The sequence below is a fragment of the Siniperca chuatsi genome, linkage group LG14 (genome assembly GCF_020085105.1).
Source record: "Siniperca chuatsi isolate FFG_IHB_CAS linkage group LG14, ASM2008510v1, whole genome shotgun sequence".
Taxonomy (NCBI): domain Eukaryota; kingdom Metazoa; phylum Chordata; class Actinopteri; order Centrarchiformes; family Sinipercidae; genus Siniperca; species Siniperca chuatsi.
The window spans coordinates 13,325,006-13,345,029 of record NC_058055.1 but is presented as its reverse complement, the minus strand read 5'-3'; the positions used below and the strand labels follow the sequence as shown (position 1 = coordinate 13,345,029).

At 39.5% G+C, this 20,024-nt stretch overlaps 1 pseudogene; it reads left to right on the top strand.

Annotated features, from left to right (window-relative positions):
• The first annotated feature begins 12,574 nt into the window (after positions 1 to 12,574).
• On the top strand, positions 12,575 to 19,869 carry LOC122888015 (annotated as a pseudogene).
• The last annotated feature ends 155 nt before the right edge of the window (positions 19,870 to 20,024 follow it).

Here is a 20,024-nt window from a genome sequence, read left to right as displayed (position 1 = left end):
CAGACAGACCTTGAGGCATGAAACTTATCAAACCCCCAAAAAAATCCAAAATATCAAATCGTACCCTTTGAGCAGTTGCACCACACGGCTTGTGACTGGAATATGAAATAGAGACACAGACATACAGAGGGACGTGCAGGACTCGCTTTGATGACGCAGTAAAGCAAACTCTTCTCTCAGATAATACTGCACGCTTGATAGTTTTCACAATACAATCTGCACTGCGTGATGTTTCGAGTCATCCTGCTGGTTAAAGGTCATCCATGTGAGAGCAGGATTTCTGCATCACCTGTCATGTATTTTGTTGATTATTTATGGTTGTATGGTTTTGAATAAGACATGCAAGGCTTGTGATTTTAAAATACCACATCTGAGGGATTTTCAGGGACTTGAATGTGGCAATTTTTCCAAAATGATCTTCATCATATCATATCCTTTACATTAAACTTGCTGTTTCTCTGCTGCTTTAGAAATTACTTCTTCTCCAGGCAAGTCAAGTTTATTCAATAAGCACTTTTAACACCTGCACTTTCTCAAAGTGCTTGACGGGAAACAAAAGACACATGCTGATAGAAATGAGAGTAAGAAATAGAATAAGAACATCATGAATACCAGGAAATGGTGGCAGATCCTGCTCTTGAAAATAGGCACAAAAAAAGTGCGACAGCCGTATAATACGATGTTGGCTGCGTATATTTTTGGCATTACTCATTTCCCGTGAAGAAAATGTATTAAGTATTGTTTATTTACCACATGACCCTGAGCTAAATGTAAATAAAAAATAACGTATTAGGCATGCAATATAATGGACTGTTTTTGATTTTTATTCTAAAGCAGAATAGCTAAGCTTCAAATGTAATATGTATTTACAATAATTAAAACAGTATTTGTTTTTGACAGCAATGTAAAATAATTAAATGCAGTGAAATGTTTAAAATTTATATTTGATTAGTTGTGACTCTTATCAGACATTATCCAAAAACAAAATTGGGCTTATAAAGAAAATGTTCTCCTGTGCATTTACCAGATCTCCTGCTAATAACTGATTATTTTGAGGGTTTTTTTTCTCTAACCTGGTTACAAATATCACCCTACACATGAATACAAAGGATATTTTATAAAATGTCAAACCATACATCTACACAGACCTCAAAATGCAACAGTACACAGACAAAGGTTGTATTTGTTTTTCAGTATCCTACATAATATTACTCCAGCTATCATTTTCAGGTTTCTATTTACCTGCAGTGCAGTCTAATTAGTGTGTAATCATTGAATACAAGCGAATAAATACATTATTCTGTATTGTGTTTTATTCTGTTATATAGGAAACTGTAGGCCAATTTGATTTCAAGGGCTCCTTCGCCTTTGAACTGACATAAAAAAAAACTATATGAACATGAAAATAAAAGAGCTCCAGAATACAGGACACTAATAACACACCCTGTATATCTGTGTGTATATATATGTATAAATAAATGAAAAATATGCTTGATTTCAGAACATGTTGGTTTCACTCATTCACATTTAATTTCAAATATATAAATTTAACTGATCCACAGCATCCTCTCCATGAGCCCTTTCGCCACCTTTCTTTTAATTTCTCTTTCTTTGACTTCCCTTTCTCATCCAAACACATTACCCTCCTTGTGTGCCAATTATCCCCTAAGAGGCTGCAAGCCTCACTCTTAAACAATAGGAGCGATCAGTTGCCCTCTCTCCCTCTCCCCCTATGTGTGCCCCTTTACTCCACTCTCTTTTCCAGCAGAGAGTGCAAAGGGAGGATAATTTTTCAGCGTTGGGGAGGAAAATGGCAGAGGGAGGAGAATGGAGAGGCAGAAAGAGATAAAGAAAGAGAGAGAGAGGGACTGCCGATTGGCTGGGTCACATTGGTTCAAAGAGTCTAGAGGCACATCTGACAATACAACACTGCATGCAGATGTTTGCTGTCTTAAGCCGAGACAGGCAAATGCACAGCTGCTCTACAACCCTTGACACAGATCCTCTAAACCCTAAAATACACAAAAACACAGCCACATTGCCTGTGACAGTCATATCTACTAAGATTATCCTGCAACAAAGAAGCTGACGGAGATCACAGCTTTTGCATTTTTGAAAATTAATTGCAGAATACATTACATTTACACACTCAGCAGCAATCAAACATGCAGGTGTTCAAAGACTGAAGAAAATTTCATTCATGTCTGATGTCAGAAATGTCTCCATGTCTGAACTAATGTGGTTTAACTTGCTTTTAAATACTTACATGTGGCTCTTTTTGTTGTGACTCAAATAAGATGTTCAAATTATTTGTTTGTCATAGTGTAATTTCATTAAACTTCAGAATAAAGGAATCAAATTTTTGATTAAAAGTTAATAAAACAAGACTACATTCATAATTTGGATATATAAAATAAAGAAGTAATAAGAATTGATAACATAAATATTTTTAGTAAATTATTTCATGTAATTTTTTTTTTTCATCAATTTAGGGGTGTTTTTTTCTGGCAGTTTTCCAGGTCTTTCAATTTAATGCCTATTTCCCCTCTCATTCATGTCTGCTATCATGAGTTGTCAGCGGCTCCATCCCTGGGGAGGGAAATCCCAGCTGTCACTAAATAACTTTTCAGATCACACCAATAAAGCTAATGTCCATGGACACTAAAGGCCATGGAGTCCATTTAACAGCTGCTTAACGCATGAGCACACAAGTGGCACACACACACATATGCATGCACACACACACAGTTTGTTGTGGATTACTCTAACCAGGCTAATGATCTCCTCAATGGGACAACTGGGACTCTTCTGAGACCGTCTTCAGCCGGAGGCCCCACAGGGACCTGGAGTGAGGCTCAGGGGTAATTACAATGTAAATACTCTGTGTGTGTGTGTGATGTATGTGTGTGTGTGTGTGTGTGTGTGTGTGTGTGTGTGCGTGCGTGCGTGCGTGCGTGCGTGCGTGCGTGCGTGTGTGCACGCCTGCATGTGCATGTCCAAGATTAGGTTAATCTACAATCAAGCAAGCTTTGATTATGATGGCTTCAAAAATCACTGTATATCGAATTATTAGCAGTTATTTATACAGAAAAATGAATAATTAGATGTATGTTAGCAGATATAATGTTATATGTGCACCTGTGTTTAGACAATGTCAGTTTATCAATGTTGTTCTGGCACAAAGCTTTCCTAAACATATTGTATACTAAAATACTGAAATGAATAACTGTATATATGAATAATAATGCAATCTATTGTATTTAACATAGAAAAGTAACATAAAATACAACCAAGGAACTTAGTTGTATGCAGTCTTTCTGCATCTAAACAGTTTTGAATGAAATAATTGGCAAGTTGATACCAAATTTTTCTTTTTCTGGACACACTGTGCTCAGTTTGCATATTTTAGCAAAGCTGAAGTTTCCAATACAATTTAGCTCACTTACATGTCAGCGTGTGCATGTGTGTGTGTGCCTTCTGTTACCTCTTAAAAGATTTTTACTATCCAAATTAAGGTTCAGCTCCTTCTCTGTTCAGTAAACATTCAGATTTGTCATGAAAGAAACACAACAGATTAACAACACCTGCCTTGTGAGAGAACACACATTTGAAATTATATTAAACATTAAAAACACTGTGACAGTGGATGTGGATGACAGGAAAGCAGAGGACAAGAAATAGAGGGGAGACTAATTGAGCGGGAGAGAGGGATGGGGTAAATGGATGTATGATTGATGTGAGTTTGACGCTGGGGGAGAGAGAGAGGGGAGAGGCAGAAAATGAGGTGGCAGGCACAAATTGATCCTCACCTTTTTTTTTGTCATTCTGCCTTTGTTTCGGCTCATGGCCCCTCATCATCATCATCATCACTATTAGTCCCCCTCTTTCTCTCCCTCTCTCTTTCTTTCTCACTCTGTCACCTGCCCCTCTTCCCGCTGCTCTCTGTGACGCTCGCCATACCAATCAGATCGTAGCATGACATTATGGCTCATTATACCTGGGCTGGATGAGTGGTCTGCTGCTGGTGGCCAGCCTTCTCAAGTACAATGTAGCACACAAAACAGAAAGACGTCTCTTTATTTGTTGCATCTCATTTCCTTGGCGTCCAGACAGAATTGTATGCGACAGGGAATTATATAATCTGGGGATACAGGTTTGTAACGCCTAAAGAAAGCACTGATGGAAAGAGATAGCAAGAGGGTGTAAAGAGAAAAATAGAGGCAAAGAAAAGGAGTGAGAAAATGAGAATCATAGCAGAGGAAAAGAGAGCCATGAACGCTCAAGCAGCAGAAAAACATTGTGGTCATCTGCAGTGCGATGAGTCACCTGTAGGCAACACACACACACATACACACATATATATACGCACAAACCCAAAAGAGACAGGCTTTGCAATCACAGCCCACAGCTGTGTAGTTACAATGCCATATTGTCTCATAAACTGCATTCACTGAATGCGTCGCGTTGTCAAATCTGAAACGCAACCTTCTGCTGAATGCACAAGTGAAAATAAAACAAATGATGGAATTTCAAAATCCAAAGAAACTACAAAATGATTTGACCTTTTAAAGCCTTTCTGGTGAATTTCGTGATATCAGCCTGATGATTAACATAAACTGTTGAAACAAAATGTTAATGAAAGACAGAAATGAGTCTTTAGATGGTTTACTGCCTGTGTGATGTTGCTACTCTTGTAATTATAGTTAAAATAAAATCTGTGGATTAAATCAGCCATCTGTATGATGTATACATATTTCCTTCTGCTACCCTTCTGCTCTGCCTCTGCTAGGTCAGGCTTGATAAGGCTGCGTCAAATGTGCAGTGATCATCGTGACTAAGTCATTAATTTTTCACACATAGCCAAACGTCATACAGAAACACCAGATATATACTAGAGAAAATGATCAGGGCTGTGACTAATAATTATCTTCATTATCAATTACTTATACTACTTAGAATTTTCTAAAATGATCAATTAATTGTTTGCCTGTAAACCATCAGAAAACAGTGAAAAATGTCCTACCACACAATGTGACGTCATCATATGTCCTGTTTTGTTCAACCAACTTTCCAAAACCTCAAAATATTCAGTTTACTGTAATGTAAGACCACAAAAAGCAGCAAATCCTCACATTTCAGAACCTGGAACCATCAAATATTTGGAATTTTTCGATTAATCGATTATCAAAATAGTTGCCAATTAATCTTCTTTTGATCGACTAAGCGACTAATCATTGCAGCTCTAAAAATTATGAACAAAGGCATATTAACACAGTTAAAAGGGTCATAATAAAAATTGAGACATACTGGAAGACAGAGAAAAAGCTACATTTCACAGAGAGAAAGAATCAAACAGAAAAAATTCACAATAGAAAAGAAAATCACATTTGAAGTAAACTCCATAAGCATCACTGTTACCATGTCATAAAACCGGCTGTGTGAGAGGACAAAAGAATAAATAAAAACAAAATCTAATTCATATGGTTCTGCAGGATGAAAATGATATGAAATTTCTATGAAAAGATGTATTATTCACCATACCATTGCTTACTACACTGTAAAGCTAAATAAATTGTCTTGCATATTTTTGTCTTTCAAAATATTTGTTTTTGTATATTAGCAAGCTTTAGTTTTGAGAAACAATATCTTGGTTATGAGAGAAACCAAAGAGGGAAAACAAACCTTGCTTGCACTGAACAGTGCAATCACATTTCTTGCTTAAATTTTTATTGTTTCTTATGGAATGTGTTGATTTCTTAATCACTAATATCTGCTTCACCTCGTGACATTTCTTTCCTTCAGTGGCAAAAGACTTTCTAGCAAAGCTGTATGTTAAACCGACTCATTATTCACTGGCTGTAAGATAGCACAAGGTTACTGTAAAACAGAAACAAAGCATTTATACTGCAGCCTGACAGGAAATCAGGTGAGCTTTCAACAGCAACATTAGCTCATTTCCAAATTGTCAGTCCATCTCTGAGTGGCAACATTATGTTGTTATTTGAATGTGAAATAACTGACTATTGATATCTGCACCAAAGTGTATCTGATGACTGTGTGGGACAAATATTCGCTTTCTTTTTCCTTCTGTCTGCCTAAATCCCACAGTGTGGATAAATATATGGGAAATAAGGAGTAGATCTTGTCATCATTCATTCAAATTCTCTCTGCGTTTAACTGACACTCTCCAGCCCCCTGCCCTCCCCCTACCAGGCAGCTTCATCGCTTTTCATGCCTCATCACCCCCCACCCCCACCCCCCCCCCCCCCCCCCCGCACCACCTCATCCCCTTCCCAATTTCCTCCATCCACTTTCATGTCCCTGAACAAGAATGAGATTAATTCAGTCCATTTGTATTAGTAGTAGCTTCTTGTGCTGCTTTAGGTTCCCTAACAGCAGTAAAAACCTCAAATCTCTGTCTGGAGTGGGGAGCTGCTGCTCATCGGCCATCTCCTCACAGTGAGTAACCTCACTGGCGTGTTCTTGTACCTTTAGTCTCTCCTGTGTGAGTATGTATGCAGCTGTACGCCTGTGCACACGTTTGTGCACATGATTCATTTCAGACATGGCCACGTGCATCTTTTAAAGCATTTCATTTTGAGAACATTTTTGTTAAGTGGTTTATGCAACTTTCAGGAGACTGAAAACATTCAGGTGTGAAAGACCACAGAGTAGCTATTAGCTTTTTCACGGTGTTGCCATGGCAACCCTGTCAATGAAAGACATTGATTATTAATATTTCACTACCACTTACTGAGTTGGAAACTTTACATTGTTGAGAAAGCAATGGGAGACGAGAGGAAACGGTTTCTGTCAGGGTCTCTTAGTCGTCAGTATATGACTTGGTCACAACCTTTTTTATACTCTGTAGTTGTGACCTTTAACTGTAGAGTCTGACCATATATTTGGCCAAACTGTTCAAACACAATGTGTAACACATGGACAAACATCCACACTGGACCAAATCCTGCCCTGGACCAAGTGCCATTTTGAAAATGCTGAAAAGATTCATCAGTCTCTCTCACAATTGGTCCAAAACCAACCATCAGTGGTGTCTAAAGGAGACAAATCATGGAAAAACAGAATCAACCTGCTATACGTCAATCTTTACAATGCCATTGCATGGAAACTAAAAGAGGTTTACAACAACATGAATTACTCTGTGGTTTCTTAGAGCATCAGATTATTTTTATAATAGATCTGATTACATTTTAGCCCATTGCAGAGATTTGAAATTTCACGTAATCTGCAAAAACGTGTGACAAATGAATGTTCATGTTAGATCAAGTCATGGAGAATGAAGAAAGGGATCAAGATACATGTCCAAAGAAAGCAAGAAAACTGATTCACCCAATTGAATGAATTGCACTGTGTGTTTGTTGCTTCTCAGATGAATAACTTTCTAAAAAAAAAAAATGGGTCCAACAAGAAAACAGATTTTTGCCAAAAGCGTCTTAAGGATTAATATGATCATAAAGTCCATCTTAGAAACCTCCTTAAACTTAAGAAGTGTATTCCTAAAAGCATTGTAACTTAAGTCACTCTTAGATGTGGTCGTAGATGAACAAGTGCTTCCTACCCGCTCGTAGAAGTCTGAGAGCATCTTAAAAAGCTGCAGAATCTGCAGGAAGAACCAGTGAGAAGAAATAGTGAGGGAGGAAGGGGACCGCCCAACCAGCCAGATCAACTGATTCAACCCCAGAGATCAATGGGGTGACAGATCACATCTTATAAAAACATTCTTCATTCTCAGTTTGATAATTTTTTGACCAGTGTTTTATAGAAGTCTGTAGTTTTAAGTGTTAAACTGTATAGCTGGAATGGAGGTAACCATTCCTTATGTACTGTACATTTACAACTAAAATCATTCGTATCTTTACTTCAGAAATGGATCCCAACTTTTTGTTGGTGTTAATCCATGCGTAAGTTGTAAGTGTACAAGTTTACAGTCGAGATTTCAAAAGGTTAAAGACAGTGCACATGCTGTGATGACGGCCACCAGGCTGAATCAGAGATCTCTCTAGTGTGTAGTTAGGACCTGCGTGTATGCTAAGCGTTTAGACCGAGCAGATGCAATAACTCCTTTGTTTTCAATCTATTTCCAAAACAAGATACCGCCTAGTTATTTTAAGCGACTTGGCATCGCGATTTAGAGAGCTGAGAGACTTTCAAATCGTCACAAGCTGCTGGTATGTTTTAGGCGCTGAAGGTAAGGCCAGGTTCAGCTCTCCTCCTGCGACTCTCGTGTCAGATCATACATCTCCCGCTTCGCTTCCTCAGACAAAAGGAGGAGAAAAAAAGCTCCCGAGGGTGAAACTGAAAGTGAGAGAAACAGGTTGCCTTCTCTCCAAGGTCAACCAGCTGCCACAGTCAATGAGCCTCTTCAGTCTATGAGTCAACAAAGCACACGATCACTTCCAAGCATGAATTTGTCATATATAATACAGCCCTCCAACCCCATCACATGCCCAACAGAAACACACAGTCATACATAATAACCCCGTGAGCTCAATGGGAGGCTTTTGACTGAGTCATACAAGATGTCCTGAAAAACCTGTTTACTTCTGATCTCTTCCAGGTTTTTTTTTTCTCCTCTTGTCTTTGCCCGTGCGAGCAGTCCCCAAGACACCCTTTGGTGCTGTCTGTTTGTGTTTACCCCTGCGGACAAACCCAGCAGCTTCATGAAGGGTGCTATAGAAAGGACAGTGTGTCATGAGGGACCGAGCAGCACGGTGCCGCATTGTTTTAGAGGCTGGATGAGTCACGGAAGACAAATCAGGGTTGGTGGCATTTGAGAAGCCCCGTCCATTGCATTAGGACAGCACCGTTAAATCAACAGTGGGATTATAATGTGTTCCCATGATGCCTGTTTTAGCAGGTCAGACAAGGAATTCATTAAGGCATAATGTAACCCAATTACCTGAGAGACTTGACAGTTACATGTTATGATTGTAATTTGTTTTTGAAGAATACCTTTCCTCTGCCAACCTTCCTCACGAAACTGATGAAGTTAAAATTCTCAAAACATCACACCATATTTATAGCACCTAGTACACAATGTGAGTGCTTCATCGCTATGACTATTTCAAGTAATTTCTATATGACTCACCAAAGAAATTCAAAAGCTTATACATCATCAAAAGAGACAGCAAATTTTCATCAGCTTTAGTCATGGCTGAATTACTTTTCATCTATATCGTCATTTTTCAGTGAGATGAGTGCACGCTTCAATTATTTGTTCCTTTGACAAAGTCTAAAATTCAAATGAAGCGCTTGACATTGTGTAGATTTAAACTGAAAATGTGGTCAAAAATGTGTGAGGCAAACCCCCCACCACTCCCCTCCCACCATCTCATTCATGTTTTACCACATTTCAAAATAATGCTTCTCAGTAAGGTTCAGCTTTCTCTGAGTGGCTGCCTTTGATTGTTTTTTTCTGTCTGTACTGATAAAAGCAAAATTACACAAGATTGCCCACATGCAATAGGGGCAGCTATAAATGCGTTCATTTTGTTTTTGACTTTCAGCACACATCTCCTACATTTGTCCCGTACATGAATGTCAAGTGTGTGCAGGTGACAGACTCTTTGCATAATCCGTTTTCCTCCCTGCTCCCCTTTTTCTCTCTATTTCCACCTCTGTCTCCCTTTGTGTCTCGCTCGCTCGCTCTGACCACCCTCACACACACTGCCAACGTGAGATAGCCACGTCTGTGTGTCCAGTGCAGTGTGTCATGGGTGATAATATGTGACGTAGGCGTCACGTGCTAGCGGTTTTAGGGTTCCACTAGAAGCTACTTATTCTTGTTATCAATTTTAGGCATCATCATTATCAGCTGGAGCAGACACGACGGGTCCCTCTGCGTCATTGTTTCCTCCAAAACCCCTAAAGCTCTCGCCACCAAAGCTACCCACAACATAACCAACAAAGGAGGGAAGAGAACGTGTCGAAAATCACTCTGGCACTCTTTCAACATCCCTCCCCTCATCCATGGCCTGCACCCCCCTCCTCTGTGTACCTTCTGCACTCTGTCTCCCTTTTTTTGCCTCTCTATCAAATGTTCACTTCTTTTGTCTCATCCACTCTTTCTTGTTCCATCGCACTCTATCTTTCTGCGTGACACGCTCTGCCCTCGTTCGCTCTCTCTGGCCGCCATTATCTAAATCACCCATCTCCTCATCTTTCCCTCAATTTCCCTCTCTCATAGTCAGGAAAAAAATTCACAACTTACACACAGATAAATGCACACCCCGACACACACACAAACAGTGACACTGTGCGTGCAAATACTCTCACCCCTCCCAAAACCTTCTTCCATGCACACATCCCCACACACACACACACACACACACCACCACCACCACCACCTTCTACTCTCTCAACCCCCACACACACACACCCTAATCCTAATCACACCACCACCACCGTCATCAGCCCTTATCTCACTCCACCAAATCTGCTGTGACTCAAAACAATTTCCTCTCATTTGCGATTTTACTGCCCACCCCCGTCTCCAACACCTCCATCAACCCACCTACCCCCTCCAATAAACCCTCTCCACCTCCTCAATACCCCATCGCTACCCATCAGGCACAAACCCCACCCAAACGCACATGCACGCAAACACAAACACATATACAAATGCACTCACGTACACACACTCTGACCGGTCGCCATTAAGAATGACGGCTCATCGTGTGTAAGCGGTGACTTGCCACTGTCATCCAGTGGAGCCCGACAAGAACTGCAGTGTGACGTCACGGCGGACGCCAGCCCCGCTGGTTGGTGGAACATATTTACGTGTGTGTGTGTGTATGATTCTGCGCGTGTGGTTGGGATGGGGGAGCCGGAGGAATACAATTTGGTGGGTGGGTGGACCCGGTGGGCCTTGCTGCATCACTGAACCAAGAAAATGAATGAGAGCCTACACTAGGTGTCACCCCTTTCCTCTCCCGTTGGCCTCCGCTAATTTCCCTTTCTTTTTTCTGTTCTTCTCTTCTCCTTTTGGCCCCCAAGGCAAAGAAAACTGAAATTGCTGAGTGTTTGACAATATGTTCGACGGTATGTTGCAGGGTTGCTTGACTGGGTTTAACGACTTGAAGCAGCTGAAGGAGAAACAAATGTTTATATCACTTGATTAAATGATTAGAAATCCATTCAAAGTTCAGTGATACAGCCTGATGTGCCAGAAATTTTGAGCGTTTGAATTTCAAGAAGAGCAAAACAGCACCACCCAATGGGAGGTTCTCATAGCCACAACCAGAGAGAGGAACGCCTCACTGAGAGGTGTTACTATGGATGGAAGAATATAGCATACTACATGATGAGGTGACAGGATACAAGCATGTATGTTGTTTTACAGTGACAGACTCAGTGATTTACCTCAGTGAAAATAAACGAGTCTGTCTCTGAGTGAGAACCATAACGTCATCTGTTTCTTTGTCGCTGCAGTCATGAAATGGTTTGACAGCCAACAGCAAAAGTATAGTTTGTACTGGTGATGGGATTTTCAAATATTGCCATTGGCTTTTGGTGGTCATTTAAATAAACTCTAAAACCAGGAATATGCTGAAACAGTTGTTTCTCAAGCACATTATAATGTTGGGCAATAACTGTTCATAATGAAATACAAGCTATTACATTTAAAGTAGTGCTCACATGATTGCATTAACATATTTAACCAATTATTTCAACCAATTACATGGGATTTAATGTTATTCAATATTTATAGAAAGGCAGGCATCAATGGAAGACCATTTGGAAGACAAGTTTTATGATCTTCACATGTTAAAGATACAGGTTGCTGAAAACGACACTATGAGAGCGGTGAGAGTGAATCAAAACAGTACATTTACAGACCGGACAGCTAAACAGTGAGCTGAAACTCACTATAAAGCAGATTCAGGTGATAATTCTCTGTAGGTTTATCACTACGAGCGACACCTTTTACATTCACATAGTCGACACATTGTCATTTGATTTGGTTTTATGGCCCACAGCAAAATTGTAGCAACATCAAAACTTAGAGGAAAATTGAAAGTTTGTAGGTATGACTAAACCAAAATGGCTTCATATGCAAGATATACCTGATATGCAGAAAAAATCCACAGATACCACAGTAGGCTACACCTCTGTGACCATTGCCAGTAGCATTTTAAACCCTCATTACATATCTAGTAGCAAGATAATGTGTCATTTACCTGTACTGTTTAAGTCATCTTTCAGCATGGTAAGAATGTAACTATGAAGCAGTGGGAGACTCTTATAAGGGTTTTGGAGAGTAGGCTTTCATAACTCAAAATTTACTTTTCCTACCTTATTCTCTACAGTAAAACTGTCAGCGTCATAACTTCCACCCCCCGCCAATGCCCTGTTAAGGGCAGGGTTAAACAGGGTGAAAGCCCTGTTACTCATACAGTGTGCTTAATTATAGGCACGTGTATTCACACTTTGAGCAAAAACCTTTGCTTCCTTTGAACGTTGGTGAAACAGTGAAGATCTGTGACGCTGCAGAGCCTGGCAGCGTTTTAAGTTTCCTGGAGGTGTGCGCAGCTTATTGGTGGGTCGGGGGTGGAGAGATCTGACTTGTAGCAATGCCCCAACATACTGTATATACCCACTCTCACAGACAGAGAGCAAGGTGGGCGGACAGTGCCTTGGTTATTGATTATTACCCAGGTAATACATTATTGATTACTCCCAGTCTTCTTGTCTGTTGGAAATTGTACTGTATGAACATCTTTCAGTTTGGGATTGAGTTTTGTTTTCTGCCAAATCTCATTTCAGTATGGAAGATGTAGCTACAAAACCCGCATGTAGAGGAGTAAATGGACAGTCCAAAACAGACAAATCACCTGCTGCTCACAGTATTGACTCATGCTGCAGATCCTGGCTGAAAAGCATCAAGCTCTGGGTACCTGTGGACTACAAGAATGAAATAGTTCAGTTTTTAAAACTGGCAGGACCTGTGGTAAGATTGTGTGTTTAAATGTGACAGCTGACAAGAGTCTAATTTGACATTTTAGCTAAAGGCACAGTAAAGTCTGCAGCAATATTCAGAATGATTGAGTGTGAATCATATTAAATATAGGGACATCTGTCTCGTCGAGGCGGTTAGGATTGTATATTTTTAAAACCAGCTATTATTTAGAGTAGTTTGCAGTGTAGGTCACTTATTACCTTGATAAAAGTGAATATTTCTGAGTTGCTTTAAATTTGAAAATGCTTTAATTGCTACTTGACTTTTAACATGAGGATTGTGGTATACCAGTATTCTTTTCAATTTACCTCCTGCTTTAGTATAACAGTAATTAACAGGTTAATAACTCCAAACCATTGGGACTAATTAGGGAAAAAATTGCCTGATGGGGATAAATGTTATGCCATTATACATAGCATTTTAACTAAAACAGATTACAGCCTCTCACTGGCCTAAATAAATGCCTTAGAGGCTTTCGAGGATATGTGCAGTATATACATCATATCAAATTCATAGACTTGCATATGCATTATTATAACAAATGTTAGATCAAAGATATGTTTCAAACTATATTTTCAATATACCATAGAAATAAGGTGCATTTGCAAGTGTCTCCTTCGGAGAGCCCAACATGTATCCACTTTTCATTGCTATTCATCGCACAAACCTAGTACTTGATAGACGAGGACATTTAGTTTCCTTTTCTGCAAACCTTTTGATGCCAAAGGCTGTCAAAAAACTACACCAGCAGTCACTAGAACTATTTTCTAAAGAAGAAAAGAGAAGTAGTAAAGACTAGAAATACAAAGGAGCTGCAGCATAACACATGTCAGCTGCCAGAACAAATTAGAACTTTTTCTTACCTCAAGGCCCTTTGAAACAGCATTAATAAGTTGATCAGCTACTATGTGTTGTATGTGGAGTTCAATATTTCATTCATGTTTGATGAAGTTCATTTATGTTTTTATAGTTATGAAAACAAGGGAGCGTCTTTGTTTTTCAGTTCATTTCACAGTTGATGAGCTTCATGATCGGCTTTGTCAGCATGGTGTTCTGCGGTCACCTGGGGAAAACAGAGCTGGCGGGGGTGGCATTAGCAATAGCTGTGAGTGATCTCGCTACAGTTTTGTTTCTGTTTTTATTGGCATGCTGCCCTCAAGGATCACTGCTCTTTCACTTTTATAGTGTTGCTTTTGAATGTCATTTTATTCAGACATTTATCTATCCAAGCATGAATCTGTTTTTCTTTTCTTTCTGGACTGTTGTTTAATAATGTTTCATTTCAGTATAGGTAATAAATGTCACAGGTATTTCTATTGGCTGTGGTTTGGCATCAGCATGTGATACTCTCATATCTCAGGTATTCAATTCATCTTATTTATATAACCAGGTCAGCACTGTCCAGTTACTGCTGTGTTCACAGTATGCTCTTTCAGATTTGTTTTCCTGTGTCAGGTTTGCCCTTTTCCTTGCACACAAGCAAATATTACTTTATTTTCCTGTTTTTCTGACCCCTTTCCTGCAGACCTATGGGAGTGGTAGCCTAAAGCTTGTAGGAGTGATACTCCAAAGGGGAGTTTTGATTCTGCTCTTAGCCTGTTTCCCCTGCTGGGCCATCCTCATTCTGCTGGCTGTCAGGCAGAGCGCAGAGGTCGCCAGGTGAATCATTTCCACATTGAAACACAATGGTTAGCACAAACGCTATTGTATGCCGTTGTATGACATCAAATGCTAAATATACACTTATTACTCATGAATCAAGTTATTCAGAATGATTTTTGTGCTTATTTATGATGTTCCCTTTTTTCTGTCTTCCATAAAGACTCTCCCAGCTGTATGTGAAGATCTTTATGCCGGCTCTGCCAGTGAGTTCAGCTTCCTCCATGGTTTTACAAAATGTTTTTTGTATCACCATCCATATACGCTGTATTGAATGGCTGTTGTGTTACATTATTGATCTAATTAACTCCATTCATCGCCTCATGTTGGCTTCTGCAGGCTGCCTTCATGTACCAGCTGCAGGGGAGGTATCTTCAGAATCAGGTGCATTTCATGACTGTAAGACCACTGGTGTGAAACAAAATAATGACTGAAAGTACATCCTGTTATCTCCTAGGTTGGACAGGAGACTGCCTGCAGGAGTGGGGTCCTTTCCTCCACCTGGCCGTCCCCAGCATGCTGATGCATTGTCTGGAGTGGTGGCTGTATGAGATCGCTGGGTTCCTGGCAGGTGTCATCAGTGAGGATGAGTTGGCAGCTCAGTATATAGTTTATGAGCTGGCTGCTATTGCTTACATGGTAACTCCCTTACATGATTTCTCTCTTACTCTAAATAACTTGAACTGAAGTAATAGAACACAGTGTATGCTAATGTAATATTTGTGTGGATACCTGAATGGTTTTGATGCACAGGATGATACCTAGGAATCTTTGTGAATTACTATATTTGTTTTAATTTACCTCATCCTGTCCCACAGTTTCCAATGGGTTTCTCTGTCGCTGCCAGTGTTCGGGTTGGAAATGCTCTTGGTGCTGGAAACACAGAGCAAGCCAAGCTGTCCAGCAAGGTCTCCCTCATGTATGAATCAAATATGTAGCCTGACAAATCTCTACCACAGTGTAGGAGGCAATGGCTGTTGTGTCGAGTTATGTTACAGAGGAGAGCTCCTTGGATCTGCACCTCTGATCTACAAACCAAACGTTTTTCAAAGTCATGTGTCCATTTAAATTTGCCACCAAAAGAAGTTCTGTTGAGTCTTCTGTTCTCTCTGTATATGCTAATCCATTTGTCTAATAACGTGCTGTGTTTCTAATGCCCAATCCAGTTATTATCTCATGTTTCATTGGAGCTTGTCTTGGTGTGTCTAAGGATGTTATTGGTTACATTTTCACCACAGAGAAGTACAGATTTTGACACCTAATGTAACATTCAGTGGTTTGTGTTTTCTTACCTCAGAGATAATAACTAACAGGCGGCCCCTTCCACAGAAAGCTCATATAATTTCAGTGTGTAATTCATCATGTATTAATCTCAGAGGACACTGACCCTTGACAGCAAGTCAGGCTCAGACTTTTGCTTTTTGCACTGTCACTACCTGAGACATGGTAGATGCAGTTATTTCATCTAAGCAAAAACATGTTTCGATCAACTTTGCACTCGCCTGTCTATGTTAGAATTCCATTTTCATATCTGTATTTGCATGTTGCTTTTAGAGACATTATTCACAGGGTGGCTGATGTCATGAAGATGTATGCCATGCTGATGCCATGTTGCTGAGGCCTTTGCGGTGAGAACCTTTGCCATATAAGTCACTTTATCCCTCCTGCTGAGAAAAATAAACCTGACTTGTTGGCACAGATTTTAGATTTCTCTTTGTTTTACTTCCATAGGGTGTGACAGAAGGTATTGTCAGAGGGGCAGGGAAGCAAATGATTGGTGCTGTGTGTAACATGGTGGGTTACTACTTCATCGGGTTCCCCATTGGAGTGTCTTTGATGTTCCCTGTCAAAATGGGCATTGTAGGTGAGGACAGATAAAATATTTATACAGTAAGTGACAATCTAATCGTATTTCCATAGAAATAACTCCACTCTTTCCATCTCTGTTGCAGGGCTGTGGTTAAGGTTTTTAATTTGTGTTTTAATACAGTCCACATTTTTTATAGTTTTCCTGTGTAAACTAAACTGGAAGAAAGCCACTGAAGAGGACAGTAACTCCACTGGTGACATCCTGTGTCACAGGAGGAATATAACTAATACTGTGCCATTGCTAATGTAGATAAAAATATGATACGCTTAATTTGTGCAAATTCAACTATGTGCACAGCATGAGATACTAATATTGTAGCCTTGTAAAAATGTGATTTAGTTGTTTTAAATATCTCTGAATAGGCACTGGTAAGAGCAGGAGTCAACATTACAGAGAGGAACAATATCTTTGGGATAGAAAATAAAGGTAAACACAAGATATTTTACCTACAGCTACAAATGGACACAACTGACGTGTCACCATGTATTAAAGCTCTCTCCCTCACAGATCTGGACTGTGGTGAGAAACAGGCCACATAAAGACCAGTCGATCCAGCTCTTTGAGGAAGGTGAAAGCGCTCGGTGCAGGTCAGCAGACTTCAGATGACGTGGCTCTGTCAGTCAGGCAGCTGGTGGTGCGATGTGGCCTCGCTGTGCTGCTCATGTTCGTCATCCTCGCTGCTGGAGTCTTCATCAGTGATATGCTCATCAGACTGCTCAAATTAGACAAGTGACCATTATTAGACCATATGTGTGCAGCACGATAACAAAGCTCTGTAAGTCTGCCTTTCAATTTTGGGTGTTAAAAAGTGATTTAAGTGATTAAGATGACAGAGAAGAAGCAACTTCCATTTTACAATATTGGCCCATCTGAAGCAATTTGTAATGACAAATTTCCATTCCACACTCCCACCCACCAAAATTTCAGGCCATTTATTTTGCATGGGAAAATAGCTGCATTAAAATTACTGTTAAATACTGAATTGGCGACACCTCCGACTACAATTGTCGGAGGTGAAAGAGTTTAGATCCACTTTGATTATTACTTTATTTCTTTATTACTTTACTACATTCTGGCTTAATTAAGGGATTGTCTTTAAAGTTACAATTATCTTCCAATAGGGGTTATATTATAATAGCATTTCATGTCACTTTTACTTCTTCTTCTTTGTTGCTTTCATCTATTTAATAGATCCCCAGTCACTTTTTTAGTTGTTACATTAGTCATATTTTGGAAAATCTAATCTAAATGAGGCAGCAAATGAAAAGCATAACTGAAAAAATACTGTATAGACACGTCTCCTTTATATAGAAACATGCTGTGTAAGATGGGTTCCAATCAAGACGCTGACGAAATACATGTTCTCATTATGAAATATATAGTCTGAATGGATGTCACAATTAGAAATAGCATGATTAAATGCTATATTTAGGATACCGCGCATCTGTGGATGTGTGCGTTCATCATCATCAAAGACAGAAAAGCTTCTTTTTTTCTTTGGTTTATTTTTCTTTCCTTTGATCTTTGTCGCCAAATTGATGATAATGAAAGGTCTGAACACTCACACTGCAACATGCTGGCTGGATGAAGACATGTCAAACTGAGCAAATCAACCACCTGTTCACTCTGTGCAGGAGCAGATAACTAGCTAGCTCAGGCTTCACAGTTCTAGCCTGCTCATAAATAAAGAACCCAGGGTAACAGAAAACAATTAACCATGTATGATTTTCTGAAATACGTACATGTATGGTGTTTTGCTACAGATCCATTAAAGCAATGGCTCAACATTTTAGGAAATAGGCTTATTCGCTTTCTGGCTTAGAGTTATATGAGAGGATTGATACCACTCATGTCTGTCTGTGAAATATAAGGCTACAGCCTGACGCCAGTTAGCATAGCTTAGCATAGACTGACGGAAACAGGGGGAAACAGCTACCCTTGCTCAGTCCAAAGGTAACTCCACTTACCAGCACTTCTAGAGCTCACTAATTAACAAGTTATGTCTAATTTGTTTAATTCGTACTGGTAGCCAGGTTTTGTTAATGTTGGACAGAGCCAGGCTAGCTGCTTCCCCCTGTTTCCAGTCTTGTGCTAAGCTAAGCTAACCAGTTGCTGGCTGTAGCTTTATATTTACTTTACAGAAAGTAAAATTGATCTTCTTGTCTAACTCTACGCCAGAAAGCGAATAGCGTATTTCCCAAAATGCCAAACTACATGTATGCATGTTCCATTTTATGCATCTGTAAAATAATACTGTAGGGCTGCTTGGTTTGAGACCATGTCAGCATTGGTGTAGACAATGGACAGCAGCACAAGTATAACGAGTATAAGGAAAGTATGGCACCTCTTCAGTTTTTTGTAAGTAACACTTATTAAAATAATCTGTCCAAAATAAATTTAATCTCTATTACATAGTATTTTATTTAACCTCAAATAACATACATGTTTTGTAAATACTCTAAAAGTAATTTTACATATTCCTTTTTTTCCAATTCTTACTTACAGAAGTATAGATCAGCTGAAAGAATAATTATTTAGTCCAGTCATATTTAAATTTAGGAAGGTGCAGACTAACCCCTGCATATTCTGGTTTATTCATTTCAGCCGATGATAACTTCAAAAGAGCTTGAACCTTAGAGGTATCCATTAAAGTCTCCACTCTGGCCAGTGCACCCACAAGCTACTGCACTCTCCAAACTGACATCAGCACTGGCTTGCAACAGATTATTGTTTGCAACTGTATTGTCACTTAAAATCGTGCATATTAATTTATCATTATTCAAACATGTAAATCAGGCTTGATTCATACTTGGTAACATCGTCATCTGAGCTTCAGTCTTGCTCATCAGCGGAGACATTGCCACAGGCTCCTCACAGAGATTGTAATCTTGGCCCGCTCACCTCCAGAGACTGCAATCAGTAACATGCTGTGGCATCATTAACAAGTGACTGTGTAAAGATTTGCTGTCTGTAACGTTAGAATTTGTGATACAGTACCTCAAGGAATCTCATATTAACTTCTTGGTTGTGTCGCCGTGCAGTACAATAATATACCTGGAATTCAGTTAAATTATGGCTGCAGTTAATAATATCACATACTATTTTAGTGAAACACCTTCCTAGCCTACCTTTCCCGACTCATTGTGCTACACCTTCTTTAATACATCCAAATGCACTTAACATCTAATAAATAAAAGTTATAATTTATAACTTAATCACTGCAACATAGTAGGATCTCTGTGGGCTCCAAATTTAAATAAAACAGTGGTCGCTTCAGTAGTCCCATTATCATGGTGCTTTATTTACTGTAAATCTGTAAATCTCAGTAAGGTTTACATAAAGGAATGTGATTCAATTTAAATGTGGGTTTGGTTCTTGTTCTGTTTGTGCAGTTTTATTTGCACAGTGTGTGTCTGGTAAAGTGTAAATCTTTCTTGATACAACTTTCTCATGTGAAAGTAGCCACTTTAGCAGTTATTACTAATGCATCTACATGCTAGCATGACCAAGAGTAGC